This window comes from Dermacentor andersoni, chromosome 3 (genome assembly GCF_023375885.2).
Source record: "Dermacentor andersoni chromosome 3, qqDerAnde1_hic_scaffold, whole genome shotgun sequence".
Classification (NCBI taxonomy): domain Eukaryota; kingdom Metazoa; phylum Arthropoda; class Arachnida; order Ixodida; family Ixodidae; genus Dermacentor; species Dermacentor andersoni.
In genome coordinates, this window is record NC_092816.1 from 45,389,927 (window position 1) to 45,408,679 (window position 18,753).

The 18,753-nt window shown below is 45.9% G+C and overlaps 1 protein-coding gene across 4 annotated transcripts in view; it reads left to right on the forward strand.

Annotated features, from left to right (window-relative positions):
* Nucleotides 1–18,753, forward strand: part of LOC126548787 (uncharacterized) — a 49,341-nt gene that overhangs the window by 17,495 nt on the left and 13,093 nt on the right. For 3 of the 4 annotated variants that reach the window (XM_072287136.1, XM_072287135.1, XM_072287134.1), the window contains 3 exons: nt 146–250; nt 563–667; nt 2,086–2,200. The gene's annotated coding sequence lies outside the window, so the exon portion shown is untranslated. Of the gene's footprint in view, nt 1–145; nt 251–562; nt 668–2,085; nt 2,208–2,536; nt 2,642–18,753 lie in introns of those variants that run through there. The other variant, XR_011893362.1, reaches the window with a different exon arrangement.

An 18,753-nucleotide genomic window follows, 5' to 3' on the forward strand; every position in this document is an offset into this window, starting at 1 on the left:
CGCCCACGTACGAGCGCAAAACTTTGGCTGAGATGTTCACAGAAACGTAGGCTATCCGCGGACTGTTTTTTAACCAAGCCCGAGGGGCGGCTCGGGAACTCTTTACATATGTCCCGGCTTGAATTTGTATCACCATGTGTTTCAGCTCTCCATGCACCCGGGATAAGCGTTTACCACGGAGACGAACGGGCACCTGCTAGCTACCGGGGACAAAATCAACTCCATCAATGCTCAAAACCACGAACAAGGAGTAAGTGAATGCTTTCTGTTAATTCAAATACACTTTCTTGGTTTTTCACACAAGCTCTTCGAGTATTCAACTCTACCAATATTACGTAAAGTTTGCGAATTTGGAGGCACCTAAGTGGGCCCTGAACCACTTACATGCATATAGATGTGGAGACAGGCATTTGAAGATAAAATATGCTGACCGCAAAACTTTGGCTGAGATGTTCATGGAAATGTAGGCTATCCGCGGACTACTTTTTCATTAAGCCCGAGGGGCGGCTCCGGAACCCTTTACATATGTCCCGGCTTGAATATGTATCACCATGTGTTTCAGCTCGCCATGCACCCGGGATACGAGTTCACCACGGAGACTAACGGGCACCTGCTAGCTACCGGGGACAAAATCAACTCCATCAATGCTCAAAACCATGAACAAGGAGTAAGTGAATGCTTTCTGTTTGGTTTTTCTCACAAGCTGTTAGAGTACAGTCGCAGACTGATTTTCCGGACTCCAAAAATTTGGACATGCCCGATTATTCGGTCAGCTTCGCGGCACCGCCATTCTCCCCATAGATCATAATGTATAACAACTGCCGAAAGTTCGGACACCTTGCGACCTCTCGTCTGATTTTTCGGATGCTCCTTGAGCCAACTCGATCGAGGGCATCATGCACCGACTCTGACCGGCGCATAGTTCGACTTGCTGAACGCCATTTTTGTTTTGAACGGAGCCTCCTTGCTGTACCATGAAGTGGCGCTACTGGAAATCCCCGCTCATCATCATCGTTTCTGCCTGGTTCGATAGAGTGGTCGTACAGCGGTTCTGGTTTCAGCTTAGTACGCCATGTCAAGACAATACAGCAGCTGATTTGTTTCTTTCGCGCGTGACGCTGCGAGCAGGCCACGTTTTTTGTTTGTGCAACTGTTGTCGGCATGGTGGTGTTTGCTTTGTGTGCTGTGTCGAGGTTTCGGTGATACAACGCGGCGTACGGAAACATCGCGTCAAGTGTAATGGCGCGGACAGTGCCCGCGCAGACTGCGCTGGGGAATGCCGGCAAGTGGGTGCCGGGAGGCCTAAGATTTGTCGCCTTCCGATGTGCTCCCTACTGACGCGGAAAATGTTCTGCCGAAACCTGCGCATTGGTTGCATTGCGATTCTGGACACGGTCTCATTTGACAGTTTCAAAGGTGCTGACACTGCTGTACTGACATGCGCAGAACTCGACGATGGCGAGATCATTCGTCAGGTTTCTGCTGCACCGCCGGACGATGACTCAGAGTCAGAAGATGACGCACCATGTGCTACGCTGCCGTAGCAGGCGGAGCGTGCACAAGTAGTGACTGTGCTTTCAGCCGACCGTACGACCCTCTCCGAGATTCAGGCTTATCTGATTGCGCGTAAACGGAACAGCGTGCAACGGCACACTCACGATTTCTTCAAGCCTACTGCCGAGCCCGAATAAGTGCGTGGAAATAAAGGATTTCATTTTTTTTTCTTAATCCGCTTTTTCGGACACCTGTTTATTCGGACATTTCCGCAGTCCCCGTGAGGTCCGAATAAACGGTTGGAGACTGTATATGTCAACTCTACCAATTTTACGTAAAGTTTGCGAATTCGGAAGCGGGCCCTGTACCACTTACATGCATATAGAAGTGGAGAAAGGCATTTCAAGTTAAAATATCCCATTTAATTAATTTATATAAAGTTCCACGCCGCGCACGTCCGACCGCAAAACTTTTGCTGAGATGTTCACAAACGTAGGCTATCCGCGGACTGCTTTTTCACCGAGCCCGAGGGGTGGCTCCGGAACCCTTTACGTATGTCCCGGCTTGAATATGTATCCCCATGTGTTTCAGTTCGCCATGCACCCGGGATACGAGTTTACCACGGAGACGAACGGGCACCTGCTGGCTGCGGGCACCTGCTAGCTACTGGGGACAAAATAAACTCCATCAATGCTCAAAACCATGAGCAAGGAGTAAGTGAATGCTTTCTGTTAATTCAAATACACTTTCTTGGTTTCTGGCACAAGCTGTTAGAGTATATGTCAACTCGACCAATTTCACGTAAACTTTACCAATTTGGAGGCACCTAAGCGGTCCCTGAACCTCTTCCATGTTAATCGAAGTGGAGAAAGGCATTTTTTATATAAAGTTTTGCGCCGCCCATGTACGAGCGCAAAACTTTGGCTGAGATGTTCACAGAAACGTAGGCTATCCGCGGACTGTTTTTTAACCAAGCCCGAGGGGCGGCTCGGGAACTCTTTACATATGTCCCGGCTTGAATTTGTATCACCATGTGTTTCAGCTCTCCATGCACCCGGGATACGAGTTTACCACGGAGACGAACGGGCACCTGCTAGCTACCGGGGACAAAATCAACTCCATCAATGCTCAAAACCATGAACAAGGAGTAAGTGAATGCTTTCTGTTAATTCAAATACTTTCTTGGTTTTTCTCACAAGCTGTTGGTGTGTATGTCAACTCTACAAGTTTACGTAAAGTTTGCGAATTCGGAGGCACCTAAGCGGGCCCTGAACCACTTACATGCTTATAGAAGTGGAGAAAGGCATTTGAAGTTCCGCGCCTCGCATGTCCGACCGCAAAACTTTGGCTGAGATGTTCACAGAAATGTAGGCTATCTGCGGACTGTTCTTTCACCGAGCACAAGGGGCGGCTCGGAAACTCTTTAAATATGGCCCGGCTTGAATATATCTCAAGCCTGTTTCTCATGATGCGATTTTCTTCGCACCTGAAGTGCAATTTCCTTCGTTTGCGACCAAAATCTGAGTCGCAGTGCCGACCCCCGCGATTTTCGGCTGCGACCAACCGGTTGGTCGCACTGTCGCAGCGATCGCTGCGATTTTCTGTCGAAATTGCACGGATACATGCTCGGAGAGCTATTTCGTCAGTTTGTTTTGGGAAATGGCATCGCGCTCAGCAGGTGCAATGCGCGGAGACGTGGATTACCGTATTCGATAAGTACGCGAAGGGGGAATGAAAAACTTGTACTGCAGATTCCATTCTCCCATTTCTACGCATTCGGTGACACGCTGCGCAGCAAATAAAGCGCATTTTCATGTTTGCTTCGTACACCTTTTCGAGTTGCCATGAGACGACATAGCCTTTTGGGTGCTTCATAATTTTCTTCTATTGAATAGCATACAAGAATCGCACGTAAGGAGCAGCTTAAATAGCAGCTTAAATAAGTTCAACCTCTGCAAGGGCAAGTGATAAGACAGCAAAGTACCCAAAGTTTCAAGATCGTGCTGAACGCGGTATCGTTCAGTTGCATTTTCTTGACAGTTTTCAAGGGTGAATCTTCCGATGCATCTTAAAAGGTTAGCTTTCCTCACTTTAAATTTGACAGAGCAAAAGTGTAGACCATCGTGATGAAAAGTGCATGTAATAGTTAAGTGCATATTACATGCACGTTAACATTGAATACGTTGCTGACTTTGTATCCTTGCTGCATCTGTGTTAACATTTGCTTTGAAAGGTAATAAACTCTAGAGCTAGTAATTTAAGTAAATTCGCTTGCTATAGTGGCACAGTGACAATGCACCCATCTTCACCGTCATGTAAAACTCGTGCAATAATGCGAAAAGCAGGCCAACAGCCTGTTCTTGTGGGGATAAAACAGTAGAAAATGACACGTTAAGGAAAAGTAAATCAAAACTGCAGTGTAGTTAGCCAGTTGGATCCCTTCCTGTCAAACTTTTGAGTTTTTGCACATTCACAGCTGATCAAGTGTGCAGAAACATTCATATCTTACATGTTTCTAATAACAGTTTCTAATAAGATTGTGATCACATATATTAATATATGTGATCACATATAACGATATCTGCTGTTATTAGTATATCAGTAATGAAATACCATTCTACTTCCAAGAACATATCACACACAATATGTGATTTATTCAATAAAGGATCGCACTTATTGCAAGTTTTACCTACATACAGGCAGGAAAAAAAATGTCTGCAGAGAAATTGTTCAATTTATTTGCCTGCCACTGTGACTATAGCATTCTGCTGCTAACACAAGGCGAGGGGTTGAATTGCCAGCCATGGAAGTCGCATTTGAATAGGAGTCATAGGTAAAAAAAAAAGCTCTTGCACTTTGATTTAGTTCATCAGCTTTTATTGAACCTTTAAGGGGGGAAGCGGGGATCAGATCGCGATTTTCGCGAAAAAAATCGATTTTTGAAAAGTACGCTTTTCAGAATCTACAGCATCATTTCTATCTTGTACTGAAATATTTCACCGAAAAACAAACTCTAAGCACTTAAAATAAATATATTTGTCGGTGCCGGCGTCCACAAATCCGCCCGAAATCGCGAAAAAGCCGCGAAGTTCAACGCGCGACTGCTCGGCTTTCCCGCCACGGAGCGCCGTCATTTTGGTATCGTTGGAAAGCCCGACTCTTTGACTCTTTGTCCCAGCCCTTCCCTTCCTTCCCTGCCAGCCAGCAAGCGCACAAAAAAAGAAAAACAGGAGAGTGGCAGCACGGAGCAGCCAATGGCTGCCGCGCCCCGATTGGCTCTGCGCCGCGGCTCGTTGTAAGGCGCCTCCTCATTGGTCGACGCCGCGCCATAATGGCGGCCGAGGCAAGGAGCGCAAGGAGCGTCTGCTTTTGTCCGCTGCTGGGAAGCCTTTCTGGACTTTCCTTCTCTTGTGTTTCGAGGACGTCGGCCACGTGCAATGGATCCGCGCACGTTCGAAAAGAAGTACCGGACGAAGCATGCCTACGGGAAGCGGAAACGCAAGCCCGTCACAGCAAGGAAGAAGCGGCGATTGTCAGCCGGTGGTTCGGCCGAGCCGAGCGTCCGTTCAGAATCGGCGGAGTACGCGCCCAACGTGCTGTGCGATCTCTCGCCCAACGTGCTGCGGGATCTTGCGCCGAGTCGAGCACCAGCCAGCGATAGTGAGACGAACCATGATCTTTTGCCGTCGAAGCGCGGGCGCAGTGTTACTTCACCGGTGACGATCGACATGCCAGTGAGTCTCGCCGTACGCGAGCGTCCCGTCGCAAGTTCGTCCAGCACAGATTACGGAGTGAGCTTGCAGCGGTCATCGCCGCCCGACTGCAGAGCATCGGAGACGCGCTTCCGCGGTGTGTTGTTCAACGCCGAGATTTCTCCGCAGCCAACAACCGCCAGTGAAGGCAGTCCCATGCCATCGACGAGTTCCGGCGCTTCGACGGAGCTGCAACGCGGGCGCACGCTCGCTGCCGCGGATGCGCCGGCGGCCGACCTTGCCGCTCATCGCAGTGTTGACTGTTCGCCCAGTGAACGTCGCACTATTCAAGCTCACCTGGAAACACGATTTGTGTCCGCGGAAACTGCAGAACTGCAAGCGTCGAGAGTTCGCGAATCGCTTCGCGCGGTTTCAGCAACGGAGCGCAAGTTCGGGCTGACTGGCTCACAGGAAAATGCCATTCCCGCACCTCCAGAAGAGGAGTTTATGCTTGTTCAAGTTGCTGCTTTGAACTCGCTGATTGGTTCCCCGCTTTGCCCAACTTGTCAGCAGCCCGGCCTAGCAGTGCACCGCGAGACTGAACTGGGACTAGCTGTGAAGATGGTACTTTCATGCATTTCCTGTGGTAGTACCCTACAGTCTGAGTGGTCCTCACAAAGGAAGAGCGGCTCTAGAGCTTTCGAGGTCAACATCAGAGCTATGCAAGCAATAAAGAGCATTGGGAAAGGACCAACTGCTCTTAATGACTTCTGGGCCACCATGAATGTCTCGCATCGTGGGTTACACCACAAAACATATGATGGGCACCTCAAAAAGACTTTCAAGCCTGCCGCAGCGGCAGCTGCACACATCTTCACAGATGCTGTAGAGGCAGTGAAAAAGGTGTACACTGAAATGGAGACAACATTTTCAAAGAACATTACAGTAGTGTATGATGGCACATGGTTGACACGCGGCCACAGCTCCCATACCGGCGTAGGCTGTATAATTGATTTCCATACAGGGCTTGTGTTGGACTGCATAGTTCTGTCCAACTTCTGCCTTGGGTGCAGCCGACAGCCAGCAGAAAGTGACCCCAACTATGCTGAATGGAAGCAGCAACACCAGTGCCAGAAAAACACTGATGTGAATTCTGGAAGAATGGAGGTTGAGGCTGCACTACAGCTCTTCAGGCGCTCCTTGAGCAGAAATGATCTACGTTACACAAACATAGTTTGTGACGGGGACAGCCGCATGTTTCGCACTCTATGTGATGAAGAAGTTTATGGTTTTGTGCAGCTATCTAAAGAGGACTGCATAAATCATGTTAAAAAACTAATGGGGGCTGTACTTCGCTCTTTGGTGGCCAAGGCAAAGAAAGGAGAGCCACTAGGTGGAAAGGGGGGCCTGACACAGCAGCTCATCAAAAAACTGACAAACTACTATGGCCTTGCTCTGCGGAACCACTCGGAAGTCGAGGAAATGCAAAGGGCAGTAATGGCAACGTACTACCACATGGCAACGTACTACCCTTAAACTTCCAAAGACTATTGCATGGGGGGGCATGCTTATTCATGATCTAACACCAGTCGAATGCAAAGGGCACAATTGTAAAACAACCATCTTCCGTGATAATTCGAGTGTGTAAACATTCATTGCATCAATATGTATTGTTCAACAGCACTGCACAAACAAGCATAATCAGGTATAGCAAACGCTCTGTCAGAAAGCTGGTTCTACAGATCTACAAATGTCAAGACATAAATGCTCATACTACACAAAGAAAACCTTTTTAAAGAGTTGGCCTGTCTGGCAGATATGAGTGGGCCCTAAGCAGCAGAAACTTTATTGTGGGGCATTCTGTAATGCCGCTTATGAAAGAATGAAGAGAGTGAAGAGGCTTTTAACAAATGAAAAATGATGAGCTAAAAAAAAATTCTGCAGACTTTTTTGGCCAGTCCGGCCTCTCGTTTTCTGATAATTCAACTTACATCGACGTTGGAAAAAAGACTAGAATCAAGAGCTACCCCAGATAGCACACATGTGCTCCACATAGCTGGACCAATATACCCGCAAGTCAACATCCACAAATGCTCAGCTAGTGTAAGACCATGACAGCAGAGCCGGCATATGGGTGAAACAATTATGCCATGCCTGGACGTAAATTCTACACCTGGTGAAAAGAATCTTGAAATCATGAAGGGTGGACGAGTAGATACCACGGAAAATCGCAGATGCTGTGCTTGTGTCCAAGGTATTGTACAGTATGAATTACCAGCTGCGCGCAAAAAAAAAGACAACTTAGCGAGTACACGCATTGGGTAATCACAGGTCTTTCCAACTTTGCCATCCTTGAAGACCTCTCTGAGAAATAGCAAGCGAACAAACACCCAGGCAGAATAGAGCTGCAGCCTGCAGCACAATTTCTTTGCCTCAAGAGCTCAGAACATGGTCCCAAGATACTATGCCAGCTAGCATATGAGATGCAAAGACGACTACCCCTCCCTTCAGAAACAATCTCGGGAGCACCTGAACTTGAAACGCAACAGGCCCATGCCTTGCATTATGGGGGTAAACAATTAGGCCACGATACTATATACAAATGCCAAACACACAGAGGAGGTTGCTAATTATGAAGATGCAAGCAAACATCAGGCACATATAGTACTCTGATGTGGCAATAGCAGTGCAACAGTAGTATGACACTACATAACATTAAACCCCATATAAGTGAGTACAGTGAAACCTCGTTAAACCGTAGTTGGCCGGAGCTCGGAAAATGTACGTACTAAACGGCCGTACGGTTTAACCGAATTAGCATGAGATCGCCCACTTACCTGTACGGAACTCAGAGAGAGTGCGATGAAAGGGAAAAAAAAAACGTGCAGTATTTATACACTTTGCGCGACAAAAGTGTTATTTTCGTTTGATGCTGCGGTGGCCTAGCATGACGACAGCGGCCTCAAACTTACTTAAGCTGCGTGCCAGCTTTTCAGCCAGCCTGCACTTCTCTGAAAACACTGGCATGGCAGATTCCTCGTTGGCATTACGTATTCTCCGTGCACGCGCGCAGTAGTGCTGCAAAAGTCCTGGGGCGCCTTTTTCATTGCTGGGTGCTGTTCTCATCGTGACGATTGCATTCATGAGGCTGAAGTAATGCGCAGCTTCTGCCACCGCCGGGCCTAAATCACCCATGCTGTCGCTTTCCGTGCCGTCCTCATCACTGTCGCTAGTCGTCACTTCGGCAACAACAGAGGCAATGATGGCGAAAAAGTCGAACCTCATAGCAGACATCTCTTCGCAGTTGCAGCAGCGCTGCCGAGCAGCTTCTTCGCATTCGAAATGCCACATGCCGGAGTAGACAGCAGATCCCTGTCGCGTGCAAGCGCCGACTTCTCCGTGTCACATTCAATAGCACAGACGATGTCTAATTTTTCTTCTATGCTGAGCACTTGGCGTCTTTTTTGGTCCTCGCTTGCACGACGCCACAACGCTCTCAGGCATCTCTCTGGCACGGCACCGAAATGATGTTGATGTTGTGGCTTCACACGCAAACGCGCAGGTTGCTTGAAGGACGTTCTGATCTCTGGGGCTTGTAGTTCTGCTGGGCCGCTCAATGGAGACGACGCACCGCCGTGTTTGCACGACGAAAAGTGGAAACGCTGCGTTTTAACTGATGCGTACACAATAAGCTGGTACGGTTTATGCGGATACAAAACACATCATGTTCAGTGTCCGCTGAGTCGGGGGTTTGACTTTACTAACTACTGTTTAAGTGGGTACGGTTTAACGAGGTTTTACTGTACTATTCCAGGTCACCCTACACCTAGAAAAGCTGAACTGAAAGCAATCAAAGCAGCACCCTGCACAACACCCTGCATGGATTCACCAGAAACTGGCGGGGCCTGCACATCACACAACATTGTCGGGAAAATCAGAAAGTTGACACGCGACTTGCAAGCAAGCACATGGCCAAAATTTAAATTACAGGATACATAGCCATGCAGATATTCCAGGACACAAGCGGGCTCATAAGCCCAACATAAGCACTGAAAACTGGACGAGTTGGCGTGTATTCATCATTAACTAAAGCGCAACAGATATACAACGGACAGAAACGAAGTGCTCTGTGTATTCGTTTCGTTTTTGTCCATCGTATTTCTGTTGCACTATAGTTAATGAATTCATGAGGCTGCACAGTAGAAGAACGATACCTCTGCCCAAGGGCCTGATTTCACATCCAAATCCATGCACATGCATGCACGTACGCACACGCACACAAATGTTGCAAGGGTGCACAGCATGAAGCAGTATCAACAGGATGGCACTAAAGATGGATGAGGACTAACTTTCAAATTGTAAAAATGTGGTGATTTATACAAATTACCAGAAAAAAAGGTTATCTTTGAAGTCCAGATAAATATTGGTGCTTGATGCGGCCGAACATAAATAAAAATGCTGCAGAAAGAAAATACAGAAAAATTCCAAGTGCAGGAAAAAAATCATTACTATTGCCAATCCTTCATGCCCACACCTTTCAAGAAACGCTGTTCTTATTCCAATGGACAGACTGACAGCTTGCTTATGCAAGCACATTCTTCCAGTTCCATGCCATTATAAAAAAAAGTTTCTTGGCATCACATCACATCACTTTATTTTCCTTAAAGACCCCTTTCGGGGTGTTACATAAGGGGTGAGGTTTACAAGATGCAGGCGTTCACAGAAGTAAAAAATGTGGATGGACAGGTTATGGCAGCGACATGGTGGGGAAGGCCGTTCCAGTCAGTTGCTGTTGGTGAAAAAAATGAGTTCATGAAGGTAGTAGTACGGGCACGTGGACTCAAAACTTGAAGAGGGTGACCGATGCGATGGAATCTGCGTGGTGGGGGTGCGCAGATGTATGGTTCTTGTCTTAGGGGCGAATAAAAAAACTTGTGATACAAAACAACACTGGCAATGCGACGGCGAGCAGAAAGATCACACAAACCTGATTGTAATTTTAGAGATAATATGCTAACGTCGTATGAGTATGAAGAGTGAATAAATCTGGTAGCTCTGTTTTGTACAGCTTCGATGGCATTTGTTAAATATGCTTGATGACGGTTCCAGATGGGCGATGCGTATTCCAGTTCTCATAAGTGAGATGTGTGCTTGTAGTCTGACGTGTTGAGGGGCTTCCCTCAGGTGACGTTTTAAGAAACCTAATGTTTTATTAGCTGATGATATTAGGTTAGTTACGTGCAGTCGCCAAGATAAGTCATGAGAAATGGGGATACCTAAGTATTTGTAAGACTGGACGAGGTCAACAGGGGAGTTAGAAGCGGAATATTCAAAAACAAAAGGGTTGCGACGGCGGTGAAAAGACATGTACTTACATTTGTTAGGGTTGAGTGTCATCATCCACTGCGAACACCAGTTTAGCACGAGGTTTAGGTTTGCCTGAAGGGATTCTTGGTCAGAAGGGTTAGTTACCGAACGATAAATAACGCAATCATCAGCGAACAAGCGGATATGGCAAGATACGCGCTGGGGTAAGTCGTTTATGTAAATGAGGAATAACAAGGGACCGAGGACGGAACCCTGCGGGACACCAGAGGTGACTGGGAGCGGGTTGGAGGATTGGTTATTAATGAAGACAGACTGAGAGCGATGCGTGTGGAATTCGTTAATCCACGCGATGATGTTTGGATGTAGGTTTAACTGGGAAAGTTTAAGAAGCAAGCGTTGATGAGGTACTTTATCGAATGCCTTAGCGAAGTCTAAGAAGATGGCGTCAGTTTGTAGATTAATATCAAGGTTGGCGTGAATGTCATGAAGAAAAATGGCTAGTTGAGTCTCGCACGAAAAACCCTTACGCAAACCGTGCTGTGACGGATGAAAGAAGTTATTGGAATCTAAGAATTGCATGATTTGGGAGTAAATGACGTGTTCCATGATTTTGCAGGGAATACTTGTTAATGAAATGGGCCGATAATTAAGAGGTGAATCAGTATTACCTGTTTTGTGCACGGGAACGACCTTCCCCACTTTCCAGTCGTCTGGAATGGTTCCTTCGGAGAGTGATTGTGAAAACAATAAACAGAAAATACTGGAACAGGCTGGGTTAGCGTTCTTCAAAATTTTTGGATTGATGTCATCTATGCCGGCGGCAGATGAATTTTTTATTTTATCTATTATGCACGCAATTCCACTACTGCTGAAAGTTATGGCGTCCATGGCGGTAGTAATAATAAGTGGTAATGTAAAACATGGTGCTTCGGATTCGTCGGTAAAAACAGATGAAAATGCAGTGTTAAAGATGTCTGCACAGTCGGAATCAGCCACGATTTCACTAGCATTGTTAGTGAGGGTGATAGCGCGCTCTTCCTTCGGGTTTATCACCTTCCAGAATTTCTTGGGGTTATCAACTATCATTTTTGGTAGTACTACTTCGTAAAATGAACGCTTAGCACTTCCGATCTCGGCCAGGTATGCGTTCACGGCTTCATAATATTTTTCCCATGCGTGGGGGTTTGCGTGGCGTTTCGCTGTACGAAATGCACGTTATTTCTTGTTTTCGAGCCTTTTCAGTGTCTTTGTGAACCAGGGTTTCTGATTACTCTTTCGTAAACTGCATGACGGAATGTATTTATTTGTTAGTTCGATAACTTTATGTTTCAAAAGGGTCCAGTTCTCATTCACACTTCTGGAAAGTTAGGACGTTTCAAAGACCGACAGAAAGTTCGTTATTTCAGAGTTAATTGCTTCGTAGTTTCCCTTATCATAGAGCCTAATAGTTTTCTGGGAAGTTTGTTTTAATTCAGGTGAGAAGTTAAAGTTGGCATGGATTACTTTATGGTCGCTGATTTCTCGGAGGCCTGTAATGACATTAAGACTGTCTGGATGAGTGGTCAGTAAGATCCAGAGTGTTCGCTGCTTCCTCTGCAACACGTGTCGGTTCGGATACAACTTGGGTCAAGTTAAAATTAAGGCAAACTTCAATGAAGTCATTCGGCTCTTCTTGACTAACTATGGGCTGAGGTTGGTTACTCCAATCGATATTGGGGTAATTGAAGTCCCCAAATAGTAGGATGTGTGCTTTAGGGTGCTTTGATACTAGTCTATTTAGAACATTGTGTAGCTTGCAGGGAAAGTCGGGACTTTTGCGAGGTGGCCTATAACACCCACCAATTAATAACGTCAGAGGTGAGGTGCGGCACATAATCCACAGCATTTCTAAGTCTGACGCGACATTAATGGCAGAACAAGACAATTGTTCGCTGACTGCAATTAGGACTCCTCCCCCACGAGAATACTTGCAATCAGCGCGAAAAAGATTAAAATTGGGCAGGTCAAACAGAATTTCTGAGTCAGTGATATTGTTGTTAAGCCACGTTTCGGTTAATATAAGTAGATTGCTGCCTGACGAAGTTAAAAGGTTCGATACGATATCGCGTTTCGGCAGGAAGCTGCGAATGTTAGTAAAGATTACTGATAGTGAAACGTTGGCACATGGCGTAGGTGGGGGATAGCGCGATGACCGGCAAAGATGAGTTGATTGTTAAGATATTTCTTTTACATATTCTGAAAGTTCATCAAAAACGTAACGTTTGGGGCCAATATGCAAAGTTTTAAATCTCAGGGAGAAAGGCACGGACTTCGCCCTGGCAAAAGCGACAAGATGTTTCCGGCAGTTTTGAACACGGCGAGAAAAGTCTTCACCTACGGTGTAGTCTGTACCTTTGAATTTTGAACCTTTAGAAAGAAATGATTCTTTAGTTTTAAATGATGTAAACTTGACGATAATTGGGCGTTTCCTGTCCTTAGAGTGTCATCCGAGGCGATGGGCGCGTTCAATGTCGCTAGGGCTCAACTGGGTGTCCAGGTGGTCAGAGCAGTGGCGAATGATCAAGTCTTCTGTTAGCGAATACGTTTCAGTGGGGTTGGTATCGGGTAAACCATAGAAAAGTAGTTTATTGCGCCGAGAGCGATTCTCTCCATCATCTAGACGAGCTTCCAGCACACCAACTAAACGAGACGTTGCAGCCGAAGTGGCCTGAAGCCCCTCCAGATCATTGCGGAGTGTAGGTAGACTTTCGCAGTGAGCTTCTAAGGCGGTGAGACGCGCACTGGTGAACATGCGCACTTGGTGATCACAATGTTTTCTTCCCTGGACTTGTATATTTATGTTTTCTCCCTTTCCCGTTTTTATGTTCAGTTGCATCAAGCACTAGGTTTTAGCATGTTTTATTGCTGTACTACTTTCTGATAGCCTTTATAAATGCTGCATTTTCACAATAAACCTCTTAATTAGAAGTTAGCGGGCCCTGTTCTTACTGCTTCACACTATACATTCTTGCTACATTGGCCAAATAAGATATTTTATAAGGTACACAGAAGCATCATCAGGAATATTAAATTGATTAGTTGCAGTCTAAAAAATAAGGAATAGCCTGATTGCAAACGGCACAAGAGAACACATAGGGTGAACAAGAAAACAGAGATGATCTAACAAACAAAAGTTTGATGTACACAAGTAAATGCTGGCTGACAAGCAATAAACAGAGCATACACAAAAAAATTTGTTCCTGACAGGAAATGCATCCATTTCTATTGGAGGCCATGGTGACCAGATTCTCTACAGCTTCCATAATTTCTTTAGGCAGCCGATCTCCACAGAATGCTAGCTTCTTCCTCTACAATGCACGCTCAGATGTCGAGGATGCATTGTAGAGGAAGAAGCTAGCATTCTGTGGAGATCGGCTGCCTAGAGAAAATAATGGAAGCTGTAGATGCAAAGACACTGAGATAATCTTGGGCAAGCATGGCCTCTGTTACACTTTCAGAGATCGATGCGTTTCCTGTTGGGATTTGTATGGACACACATCAGATTCTGCTTCTGCTTTTTGTGTAAATTTGATTTATTGATGACGATGACGGCATGATAGCGACTGTATGAACAAGACGCCATGACAGCGATGCCACGCCAGTTGTGGCATTTGTTTGTTTATGTTTTTTTAAGGTACTTTATGGTCCATAAGGTGCATTAAGTAAGGGGGTCATCAAAGTAAGAAAATTGCAAACAAGAACACCCCAAGGATGAGTAGAAGTAAATAATCACTACAAAATGGGTTACATATGCAGAGCTGCGGTAGTAAGCAAACATCGAAAAAATTTTATCACGCACATAATGAAACATCGCATAAAAAATACTAAGATAAACAGAACTTTCATTTAGTGGAAGCGTACAAAACAAACAATATATTTTATTCTTTTCTTTATTTTATATTTATTTTATTTTATATTTTATATTCTTTTATTTATAGTTGCGTAAATTTATCTCTATCCGTTTGCGTGGCAGTGCTCTCAGGAAGAGAATTTCATAAATTGATGGCTCGTAGCAAAGCTGACTGACTGAACGCATCGGTGTTTCCGTGGGTGGGAGTGAACTTAACTCATTATTCGGTCGTCGTGATACACAACTTGCACGTTCCAGCAGCGAGGACAATGACTTCATTTGATGAATATATTTATGGAGCAATGACAGCAATGCCTGTCACGGCTACTTAATGCAGGAAGTGAAAGATTTTACACCGGTTTTACACAGAATCGACTCGTCAAAGGCCACAAGACACACAGGAAGCCGGCAAACCGCCTCTCAAGGAAAATGCACGGGATGGTATGAACGTTGTTCTTCCCCACTGTCACCATCTTTGTGACAAAGTATATCTCATCTTGGCACCTACAAGACTCTACGATTTTCTTTTCCGCGGTGAGCTTCTAGCATTTTTATTGGCCGTAGTACACATTTTGTCTAGTGCTGCAAAGCACATCAAAGCACATCTGTCATTTGGAATGCTCATAAGACGTTTGCCATCACTTCTTCTCTAGTGCTTGAAAGCACAGATTGTGCTAGCACATTTCTAATTTTGTCTGTCTCGTGCCCAGGTGCATATCTGTTTTATTTAATTGTTTACAAGATCACGTTCCTTACCCAGCCAAATAAAAACGTTTGCAATGTACCGTCCATGGTACGCCGTCAGTCGGAAGGCAAGTCTAATTGGTCGCTGTTGACACGTCGTGCTTCACTGTTGAGCAGCACCGACCCAATTGCACAGTAATAACAAGTTTCACCAATTGGCTATAGATTATCGCTATAATACTCCCAAGTGTTCCAAAAAAGGCATATTTTTCCCCTCCAAAACTGCTCTGAAATGCAGGCCGGTGTGGCTTCTCCTAAACTGCTCTAGAACGACATTTTTCATACTCCAAGAACTGCTCCAAATCCTAAACTGTCTGGACAACCACTATTGGTGGCCTTCAAAAGGGACAGATTGCATGGTCGTCTAGTTAGTGTGGCATTATTTACACAGTAGCTCAGAAGGAAGGCAGTGCAGTTGAATCAGCGACCGATTACGCGAGCACTGGCATAACATTGAGAAACAAGACTTATCAGGGCACCTTGTCGCACATTGCGCATGCTGTGGATGCAACCCCCGTTTGAAAAAAAGAGATAAGAAGTAAGAGAAGAGTACAGAAAAGCTGCTCTGCTGCGTCGTGAGCCCGATGGCCAGCCCATAGCTTCAAGATCGGTGCTCCTTAGGGCAGCTTTCCATTTGGACGACTTAACGCCGCCGCGTAACTTGTGGCACCGCCAGAGCATGTATTCTAAGTTAGCTACGTCTGAGCTACTCCGTGGTCTAAGCATAGCTCGCAAATGTTGGTTGATCGTATCTCTGGATAGATTCTGTGTAACAATGCGACGTTAGGGTATGCCCCGACCTCGAGTAAACAGAGCGTTGAAGCCAGTGGTCTGCATAGTTGCCTGTGTGGCCGAGGTGATCTCCGTGACATGTAAAAATGTTTGGCAAGTTCGTTACATGAAGAGGGAGGGTCCCAATTGTCCATAAGCTCAGCGCCGTGCCACAAGGTAGCTAGCTACACAGTCGACGACTCCTCGCGCAGCTCTGTGGGCCGTCTCGTTGAGGTTTGGCCAGAGATTGTCGAGACTGGGGGGCTTGCCCAGCTTGGGGATGAGTATGGTGGTGGCCCTTTTCCACCTCTCTGGTGCTCTTCAGTGTTGCCCCATCTGGTGTATGACGTCCATCAGGTACTCCAGACTTTCCAAGTTCCTCAATGCCCTATTTGTAACTCTAACCGAGCCCGGCGGTTTTAAATTAAGTTGTTTCTCTTTCTCTTGTTGCATTAGCCACCTCCAGTTATGCATCTTCCTTCTCACTTCCTTACGTTCTGCGACATATCTGTTTCGCCATGTGTGCACGTTTCATGTGACCTCAGAGAACTGCCCGCTTGGAAGAATTTTCTTGTGCCGTATTTACTCGAATCTAGGCCGACCCCGATTCTAAGCCGACTCCCTAAAGTCTGAAGCCAACGAAAAAATATATAACCTCGAATGTAGGCCGAACAAAAAAAGCGAGGACAGCGTTCACAAAATGCAAACAGTGCGGAGCTCATTCAACACATTAGGTTGGGGGAGTTGACCTTGGCATCACTCGGGGAGGCCTCGGCTGGACCCTCCCCCATAGTTGGATCCTTGGGTAAAGTGATTATGGTTTATTTACACATGAATGATGGTGCGCAATGGTGCGATATATTTACATCGATGATAGTATGAAGTTCGTAACCTTCCCTACGAAGGTGATGTCCAAGGCCACGGACGTAACCGTTACTACGGTTCCATATTTCTGTTCTGGCTCCCTGCTCGTTGGAATTCTTTGGAATCATAGGTATTGAGGTACGGGGAATCACTCACTTGTCTAGACACTTCGTGTGGCGTGGCCCACTGCCTGAAGCTTATCACTCGCTGTTCTCGTGCCTTCTTCATTGTCTATCTTTACCAGGAGCTCGCTCCCGCTCATATAGGTGGCGCTGATCAGCGGAAGCAATATTTCTTTCAGTCCTTCTGCTGTCTTACAACAACATGCCATGAGTAAATGCACATAGAATGATGGACGTCGACGTCGTCCATCAGGCACTCCACCGACTTTGTCAAGTTCCTCGATGCCCTGTTTGTAACTCTATCTGAACCCGGCGGTTGTAAATTAAGTTGTTTCTCTTTCTCTTGTTGCGTTAGCCACCTCCACTTGAACTTGCTGGGTTGATTGGTTTATGCATCTTCCTTCTCACTTCTTTATGTTCTGCGACATATATGTGTGTGTATATATATATATATATATATATATATATATAATATATATAGCGCTGTGTCCCATCCGTTTCGCCATGTGTTCACGTTTCATGTGACCTCGTAGAATTGTCCGCTTGGAAGAATTTTCTTATACCGTAATTACTCGAATCTAGCCCGACCCCGATTCTAAGCTGACCCCCTAAAGTCCGAAGCCAAGAAAAATATATATGACCTCGAATGTAGGCCGAACAAAAAAAAGCGAGAACAGCGTTCACAAAATGCAAACAGTGCGGAGCTCATTCAACGTCGTTGTCGTTGCTAAACTCATCGGTGTGTTCCTTGTAGTGACAAGGAACACAGCGACGACGTCACCTCCAAGCACTATCTTCGGTACCATCAAGTGCATTAGATATGCTGCACTTTTTAAAGGCGCACACGATGAAAGTACCTGGTATGTCGCCCCACGCTGGAGCTACCCAGCCCGCCAGCTGCGATAGCGAAAACACGTTTCATGCGCCCCATTGCCCTCGCTTTTTGTTGGAGCACATCTATTGTCACTGGAAGGGCAGCTGCTCTCTGCGTTCAAACAAAGTTGACCAGAACTGTGTCCACTTTGTGGCGATGGCCATTCTTTGGTCCGCTAAATGCCATCCTCGTTGCGGCGCACGCTAAAAGCTGCTGTCGGTGTCCCCTCCAATGACATACTTTTTTTTTTTACTGCGACTCCGAGTATAAGCGCGGCTGTGCACGAATGCTATCGATTCCGATTTAGAGTGAAACCGGCTTGGCCTCAATTCGGTTACGGAGTCAATTATATATATTTATGACCTCTGCACGGTGATGTTTCCATCTCTAATAAATGTTGTAAATTGTTTTATTGCTTGCTAGAAAGAAAAACACTTATGAGGCACATAGACTTCACGTGGATTTCAACTGCGGTTGGCAAGCCTTTACCAAAGGGTTCACTGCAGATTTTTTTCAGGGCAAGAAAAGCATACAAAGCAATTTGAAGCGGGGTTAACATAGAGCAACATATTCATTCTCCAGACATAGGTTACCCATACCATTATAAATAGTAAAGTTGGCTGCCTCCTTCTCTTGAATAAAATGAACTTCGTTGTGTCTATATATTTAAATATATGGTGTCTGTGCAAGGTGTGAATTCGCAGTGGAAATGAACTGTCCTCAACGCACGAGGACTACTTCGTGCCACCCCCCGCCTGTGTGTAGGGCAAGAGGCGAGCGCCCCAGCCCGGTGGAATAGTTTTCAATCAATCGCTGTGGGAATTGAACAAAAAATGTCTGGTGCTTCTAATACACTTGTCCTATCGTCACACGTATGCGCCAACTTGCGACTAAGCTTTTAGCCACACACATTATCTGAAGAGGCAGAGGCAACTCAAAAGAAATGCCAAATATGGGTAACTCTGGCAATTTATT